Below are 8,989 nucleotides of genomic sequence, written 5' to 3'. Positions count from 1 at the left end.
ACTGTGGTGTCATCCTTCCCCCTGGGGGAGATCATCCAGTGCCGAGAGGCCTCGGGTAGAATCGTGAAGTGGGCGGTGGAAATCATGGGCGAAACAATCTCGTTCGCCTCTCGGAAGGCCATCAAGTCCCAGGTCTTGGCGGATTTCGTGGCTGAATGGGTCGACACCCAGCTCCCAACAGCTCGGATCCAGCCGGAACTCTGGACCATGTTCTTCGACGAGTCGCTGATGAAGACAGGAGCCGGCGCAGGCCTACTCTTCATCTCGCCCCTCGGGAAGCACCTACGCTATGTGCTACACCTCCATTTCCCGGCGTCCAACAATGTGGCTGAGTACGAGGCTCTGGTCAACGGGTTGCAGATCGCCATCGAGCTAGGGGTCCGACGCCTCGACGCTCGCGGTGACTCGCAGCTCGTCATCGACCAAGTCATGAAGAACTCCCACTGCCGCGACCCGAAGATGGAGGCCTACTGCGATGAGGTTCGGTGCCTGGAAGACAAGTTCTACGGGCTCGAGCTCAACCACATCGCCCGGCGCTACAACGAGACTGCGGACGAGCTGGCTAAAATAGCCTCGGGGCGAACAACGGTTCCCCCGGACATCTTCTCCCGAGACCTGCATCAACCCTCCATCAAGATCAACGACACGCCCGAGCCCGAGGCACCCTCGGCCCAGCCCGAGGTACCCTCGGCTCAGTCCGAGGCATCCTCGGTACGGCCCGAGGCACCCTCGGTTCAGCCCGAGGCACCCTCAGCACCCGAGGGTGAGGCACTTCGCGTCGAGGAGGAGCGAAGCGGGGTCACGCCTAATCAAAACTGGCAGACCCCGTACCTGAAATATCTCCACCGAGGAGAGCTCCCCCTCGACCGAGCCGAAGCTCGGCGGTTGGCGCGGCGCGCCAAGTCGTTCGTCTTGCTAGGAGATGGGAAGGAGCTCTACCACCGGAGCCCCTCAGGTATCCTCCAGCGATGCATTTCAATCACCGAAGGTCAGGAACTCCTACGAGAGATACACTCGGGGGCTTGCGGCCATCACGCGGCACCTCGAGCCCTTGTCGAAAACGCCTTCCGACAAGGTTTCTACTAGCCGACGGCGGTGGCCGACGCCGCTAGAATTGTCCGCACCTGCGAAGGGTGTCAATTCTACGCAAGGCAGACCCACCTGCCTGCTCAGGCTCTGCAGACGATACCCATCACCTGGCCTTTTGTTGTGTGGGGTCTGGACCTCGTCGACCCCTTGCAGAAGGCACCCGGGGGCTACACGCACCTGCTGGTCGCCATCGACAAATTCTCCAAGTGGATCGAGGTCCGACCCCTAAACAGCATCAGGTCCGAGCACGCGGTGGCGTTCTTCACCAACATCATCCATCGTTTCGGGGTCCCGAACTCCATCATCACCGACAACGGCACCCAGTTCACCGGCAAAAAGTTCCTGGACTTCTGCGAGGATCACCACATCCGGGTGGACTGGGCCGCCGTGGCTCACCCCATGACGAATGGGCAAGTAGAGCGTGCCAACGACATGATTCTACAAGGACTCAAGCCTCGGATCTACAACGACCTCAACAAGTTCGGCAAGCGATGGATGAGGGAACTCCCCTCGGTGGTCTGGAGTCTGAGGACAACACCGAGCCGAGCCACGGGCTTCACGCCGTTCTTTCTAGTCTATGGGGCCGAGGCCATCTTGCCCACAAACTTAGAATACGGATCCCCAAGGACGAGGGCCTACGCCGACCAAAGCAACCAAGCTAGTCGAGAAGACTCGCTGGACCAGCTGGAAGAGGCTCGGGACAAGGCCTTACTACACTCGACGCGGTACCAACAGTCCCTGCGACGCTACCACGCCCGAGGGGTTCAGTCCCGAGACCTCCAGGTGGGCGACCTGGTGCTTCGGCTGCGACAAGACGCCCGAGGGCGGCACAAACTCACGCCTCCCTGGGAAGGGCCGTTCGTCATCGCCAAAGTTCTGAAGCCCGGAACGTACAAGCTGGCCAACAGCCAAGGCGAGATCTACAGCAACGCTTGGAACATCCAACAACTACGTCGCTTCTACCCTTAAGATGTTTTCAAGTTGTTCATATACCTCGCTCCCACGCAAAGTTTAGTCGTCAAGGAAGGGTCAGCCTTGCCTCGGCAAAGCCCGACCCTCCCTCGGGGGCTAAAAGGGGGAGGGACCCACTCTGCGTCGAATTTTTTCCTCGAAAAAGGACCCTTTCTGCCGGAATGTCTTTTGTGCTTTTCGACTACTTCGAAAGTGGATCCTGAAAACGGCGGAGTACACGTAAGCAGCCAAGGCTGACCGAGCCGAGGGACTCCTACGCCTCCGGGATACGGATGCCTCACTCATCACCTTCTGCGATAAGTAACTCACGCTCGGATAAGTGATTCCGCGGACCGAACAAGTCTTCACGTTCGAAAGCTCCTCTGCCGAAGCGGTTCTTCGGGCCTTCTCAACTATGTCGGTGATAGAACCCCATGGACAGGCAAGAGCGCGTGTAAGCAGCAAGGCCGACCGAGTTGAGGGATTCCTACGCCTCCGGGATACGGATACCTCACTCATCACCTTCCGTGAAAAGCAACTCTCGCTCGCACAGACAATTCTGTTACCGACGAAAAAGTCCAGATACTCGAAACAAGAGGAAAAGAAGCGCAGCTTTACAACACGGCGAGGGTGTGTTTGGGCCTCGGCGGCCGCAAAAAAACACACACTACAAGACAATCCGATCCTGCAGGCTCGGATCTGGACAGTTGAAGGGAGCCGCAGCACCCTCGGCGTCAACAACACCTTCGGCGAGGCCCGACCTAGCCTCGGACGGCGACGCGGTCCGAGGATCTCCACTCTGAAGGACAGCTTCATCATCACGCCCGGGCCATCGCCGCCCGGGTCTCCTCCGAAAGTCCGGCCCGAGCGGGCGGCTCGGCTGGTCACCCTGAGGCCTCGGCCAGCTGTCCTCCGAGGACATCAGCCCGGCCCGAGGCCTCGGCAGATCAATTCCGGCGTCGGTCCCACTAACGGACGACCCGGCCAGGCTCCGGTCGACCAAGTCTTCTTTTTCGAGCCAACTCCGCCTCTGTCCGTGCTGACACCGCTACCCCTGGCCTCGGCTCATCGAAGAGCGGCCGAGGGGTTCCTTTAACTAGGCAAGAGAAGCCTCGGACAACAAGGCTGACCGAGCCGAGGGACTCCTACGCCTCTGGGATACGGATACCTCACTCGTCACCTTTACACGGGGCGACTCACGCTTGGTGAAGCGGTTCAGACAACCAACAGGCGAGACTTAGTGCTAGAAAATGAGGAAAAAACACAGCTCCGTGCCAAAAATACATACATGTTCAGGCCTCGACAGCCACAATGAACAAAAACACTGGCATCCAAAGTGCCATTACAAACGGAACTCCGGTTCCACCTCCGCAGGTACGAACAACCCCACTCGATGGGGGGGCCTGCGGAGCAACAGAAGACCGACGAACAGCACGCCGTCACCCGCTCCAGCAGCGGCGACGACGACGACTTCTGCTCTGGGGGGCCGAACAGCGGCAGCGATGACCTCAGGGCGGATGCTGCTGCCAGGAGGCCCCCGCCCATGCCCAAACTCGTGAGGCAAGGACGGGCAGAAGGCCGTAGAGTTGGAGGTCGGTCCGTAGGCGGCCCCGGCTATCTCGTCGGCGGAAGAACCTCTTCCAGCTGCCGTGGCGGAAGCCGGCGCCGAGAGCAGCTTCGAAGCCACTCGGGTCCGAGAGCCAGGCACGCGGCAGCTGCCAGCACCACGGACAGCAACTGCCCTTCCCTCCGATCACTGAGGGAAGGAGCGGGCCACCGCCCACGCAGGGGCCGACCCCAACTCGACACTCTCCCCTCCCCAGCACTGGTGATGAAAATCCTTGAGGCTGAGGGAGGGGCAGAGGCCGCGGCCCGGATTGCTTTCCCCCGCCATCGAACTGGAGGTCACCATCTTGGGTGACCGCCGGCGGAGGGGTGCAACCGGGCTGCATGATGAAAATCCTTGAAGTCGAACGATGGCTGAAAGGTACCAACTCCCGCGGAGTTGCGTTCCTCCAATGACAAGGCGGAAAGACTGCGGACATCCCCCATCCGGGGCTCGGAAGGTGGAAAGACACGATGCATAAGGGAGCGCGAAGACATGGTCACCTTTCAAGGGGGTCACCCTCCTTTTAAAGACGACTCTCCCTACTTGCATCCCCAGCCGTCATGGGCTGAGTCTTCTCCAGCACGCTCCAAGGTCCTCCCCCTACGGCGCGGGGGCTGGGCCCCACGCGTCATGCAAGCCGGCCTAGGGCGGGAGAAGCCAAACCGCCGAGCGCGGTGCATGCAACCGTCCAGCGGTTACAAGCGTCCCTCCACTTTTGCCTAGACCAGCGGGTGAAAGGGCGGGCAGCCATGCAGGCGGCATGCAACCGCACCAAGTGGGTGCACCTCTCCGACTTCCATCGCGCCCAGCATGGAAGCCCAGGCCCACACGTCATGCAACCGGTGCGCCGGATGCTACGTGCGAGCAACTGCACCGCCACTCGCGCCACTGCCACGCCTCCTCGACTGCGGAACCAGTACCGCGACTCGAGGCAACCCTACGCACGACCTAGCAGCGCCAGCCTGGCGCGACGGTCAATGCGGCCAAAAATAGGCTGGCAGTAATGGCGGTGGCAGGCGGGCAGGAGTAGCGGTCACGTCATCAGCCAGGCTTACGTCCCATCCGGGGGCAGCGAGAGAACCCTCTCTCACAGCGTAGAGACGACGCTCCCGTGTTCCGTTCCGCGAACGGCTCGCGCACGCGCAACGGCCGCCCCACGAACCGCACGCCTCGTCGCATTAACTTCGCGACGGGACAGGCGGCGCCCCTGGCAGGAGAAGCAAGCAACGCTTCGCCTTCGCCATAATGACCGCGTCAAAAAAGGTACGCCGCGTCGTTCAAATTCGTATCCTTTTCCTTTTCCTCTTTCTCTCTCTTACAACAGGGACCGGGAAAGGGGGATACCCCGAAAAGGATCCTTCCCCGTGAAGGAACCAGGCTCCGAGCCTCCCTACTGATCAGAGGTTCGAAGGCTGGCCCCTCGGAGGGGTTCAACAGCCGCCTCAGAGCGCGTGGGCTCCGCACCCACTACTGGTCAGAGGTTCGAAGGCCGGCCCCTCGGAAGGGTTCAACGACCGCCTCAGGCTACTCGGGCTCCGTGCCCACTACTGATCAGGGGTTCGAAGGCTGGCCCTCGAAAGGTTCACAGCCGCCTCAGACACAGAGCGAGGGATGACCATGGGTACGTTCGATACATAACCAAGGCTCGGGCTACGCTCCCGAGGTACCCTAGGACATTTCCGAGACCAGCGGGAACGATCTTGTAACGGAATCCCATCAGAGGGAGGCATCAAGCCCTCGGACCCCGTCGACAGGGGACCGGGTCCGGCAGATCACCCGCAGGTACTTTTGGGCGCGCCTCTGGGCCTCTAGCCGACCCCTAGCGAATGGGGCACGGACGTCCACTCGGATTACCCGCCAGCAGCTCACCGGAGACACCATGTTCGGGGCCCTCCGAGGGCAACATGGCGCTTCCCCCCCTCCTCCTTGAGGAAAGGCGACGCAGGGGCGTATGTAAAAAAGTCGAGTCTGACCCTGACCGTCCTCTCGCCCTATGCAGAGGCTCGGGGGCTGCTCTCGCAAACCCGGCTCCGGCCAAACCGTTGACAGCGTCAACATACCAGCCCGAGAACTTGGGACCCGACCGTGCACCCGGGCTACGGCCAGCTCGCATGAGGGAATGACCAGACCAGTCAAAGCATTGCGTGAGGCATTAAGACCTCGGAGGAATCAAACCACTCCTCCGAGGCCTCGGGGGCTACACCCGGCGGGTGCGCTCGCGTGCACCCACCGGAACAAAACGCAACCGAGAAAGGCTGGTCCCCTTGCGAAAAAGTGCGACAAAAGCCTCCAAGCGAGTGATAACACTCCCTTCGAGGCTCGGGGGCTACTGTCGGGGACCATAATTAGGGGTACCCTCAAGACTCCTAATTCTCAGCTGGTAACACCCATCAGCACAAAGCTGCAAAGGCCTGATGGGTGCGATTGAGTCAGGGATCGGTCCATTCGAGGGACTCGATCGTGCCTCGCCCGAGCCTAGCCTCGGACAAGGGCAGCCGACCCCGGAGGATCTCCGTCTCGCCCGAGGCCCCCCTCCAGCGACGAACATACTTCCGGCTCGCCCGAGGCCCTGTCTTCGCCAAGAAGCAACCCTGACTAAATCGCCACGCCGACCGACCAAATCGCAGGAGCATTTAATGCAAAGGTGGCCTGACACCTTTATCCTGACGCGCGCCCTTCAGTCGACAGAGCCGAAGTGACCGCCGTCACTTCGCCGCTCCACTGACCGACCTAACAGAAAGACAGCGCCGCCTGCGCCGCACCGACTGCAGTGCCACTTGACAGAGTGAGGCTGACAGACAGTCAGGCCCGACCTCAGGCACCATAGGAAGCTCCGCTTCGCCCGACCCAGGGCTCGGACTCGGGCTAAGCCCCGGAAGACGGCGAACTCCGCTCCGCCTGACCTAGGGCTCGGACTCGGGCTAAGCCCCGGAAGACGGCGAACTCCGCTCCGCCCGACCCAGGGCTTGGACTTGGGCTCAGCCCCTGAAGACGGCGAACTCCGCTCCGCCCGACCCAGGGCTCGGACTCGGGCTAAGCCCCGGAAGACGGCGAACTCCGCTCCGCCCGACCCAGGGCTCGGACTAGGGCTCAGCCCCGGAAGACGACGAACTCCGCCTCGCCCGACCCCAGGGCTCGGACTCAGTCCTGGCCTCAGCCGACGGTCTCCGCCTCGCCCGACCCAGGGGCTCGGACTCGACCACGGCCACGGAAGACAGACTCAACCTCGACCTCGGAGGAGCCTCCACATCGCCCAACCTAGGGCGTGGGCCGGCCACGTCAACAGGAGGCGCCATCATTACCCTACCCCAAGCTGACTCAGGCTACGGGGAACAAGACCGACGTCCCATCTGGCTCGCTCCGCCAGATAGGCAATGATGGCGCCCCGCACACTCCCTGACGACGGCAGCTCTCCGCCCCCTTACAGAAGCAAGAGGACGTCAGCAAGGACTCGACAGCCCCGACAGCTGTCCTTCCGCCAGGTTCCGGCGCTCCTCCGACGGCCACGACATCACACGAACCGGGTGCCAAAACCTCTCCGGCTGCCACGATGGCATGTACTTAGGGCGCTAGCTCCCCTCCGCTAGACACGTAGCACTCTGCTACACCCCCATTGTACACCTGGGTCCTCTCCTTACGCCTATAAAAGGAAGGACCAGGGCCCTCTTACAAAAGGTTGGCCGCGTGGGGACGAGGACGAGACAGGCGCTCGTGTGAGGCCGCTCGCTCCCTCTCCCGCGTGGACGCTTGTAACCCCCTACTGCAAGCGCACCCGACCTGGGCGCGGGACGAACACGAAGGCCGCGGGATTTCCACCTCTCTCACGGCCGTCTCCGGCCACCTTTCTCCCCCCTTCGCGCTCGGCCTCGCGCCGACCCATCTGGGCTGGGGCACGCAGCGACATCTCACTCGTCGGCTAAGGGACCCCCCCGGTCTCGAAACGCTGACAAATATACATTCCAGTCATTAAAAGAAAGAGACCACGATTGTAGGACGTCATCCGTCTCGCCTATGAATAAGATCACATATTAAATCATATATCTCATTTCATATTTCATCATTTCAAAATTGAAAATGGACAACATTATTTGTTGTGATAATACCAAAAACAATAGAATATTGATTACCCGTGCAATATACAATTTTTATACGAATGCAAAAGGTGTACTTTCTCGCGGCCATTTTTATATTCCACCAGTTGAATAAATAAAATGACGCTAGCCATTTCCATGTTGTGTCACCTCGTCACGAAGAATCTGATCCGTTCTGACGGAAAAAATACGTACGTATAATCCCGCCGATCAGGATCGGATCCACGCATGGGCTTTTTGATTTGGTGGAATATAAGATGGCCGACGGAAGAAATCACCAATTGAAGTGGGACAGAGAGGAAGTGCGGTGGAGATTCGTTACCTGCTGCTGCTCGGAGCTGGTGAGATCGCCGCTCGCCTCCGGCGATCTAGGTTGTGCTTCTTTGCCTCGGTGGAGGAAGCGATTAATCGAGAGAGGAGAAAAGACAACAGTGAAGGGTTTACCGGCTTGAAAAGCAACATCAAACAAAGACTTAGCAAATCCAGGGCGGGAGAGAGAGAAACGCAGAACTGAAGAGAAGATTTAACGAGCGCGCAGCCGCTGCATGCGTGGAGCGCGGGGTGGGAAGCGCATGCGGCGAAGGTTAGTTGCATTGCAGCCGCACCATGCGTGGAGCGCGGGATGGGAAGCACATGCGGTGGAGGTTAGTTGCAGCGGCATGCGTGGCGGAGGTTAGTTGTAGGCTGGTGGAGTATGCCGCAGCCGTTTTTTTGCGGGTTGATGGGAAGAAGTACAAGGGTTTTTTTGTAAAAACATGACACACGACAACCGTTGAAACTGGTGCTTTAATTATAGTATAGATTATTAATTTTGATCTATTATTACTCTGGCTTGGTATATACTTACATTTCGTAACTGCTAATAAAATTTGACCAACTTATTAAAAGCAATGCTCAGTTTTAACCATTATTTGTTGATCAGCCTTACACTTCACATGAGCTCCCACCTTTGGTGAGTGCATGCATATTATTCCCCGCAACTTGTTGAGCTATGATCTTTTGTGAGCTCACCTTTGCGACATATAAACCCTCTCACAGGAGAAGAACAGGTGGTCATGGAGGAGGCCTACAATGAGGAGTACGAGCTAATCTAGGTGACGTCTCCTAGTCAGCTTGATGGCGCCAAGGAATAATTATTTAGTTTGCTTTATTGTTATCATTTATTTTTGTAAGACTCTTCCACTATGTAATAATGATTATGACATTTATCTCTATACACTTGGTCATTATATGAGACGCATCTGGCTTT

Source organism: Zea mays, chromosome 9 (assembly GCF_902167145.1).
Source record: "Zea mays cultivar B73 chromosome 9, Zm-B73-REFERENCE-NAM-5.0, whole genome shotgun sequence".
Classification (NCBI taxonomy): Eukaryota; Viridiplantae; Streptophyta; class Magnoliopsida; order Poales; family Poaceae; genus Zea; species Zea mays.
This window is presented reverse-complemented; position numbering follows the sequence as displayed.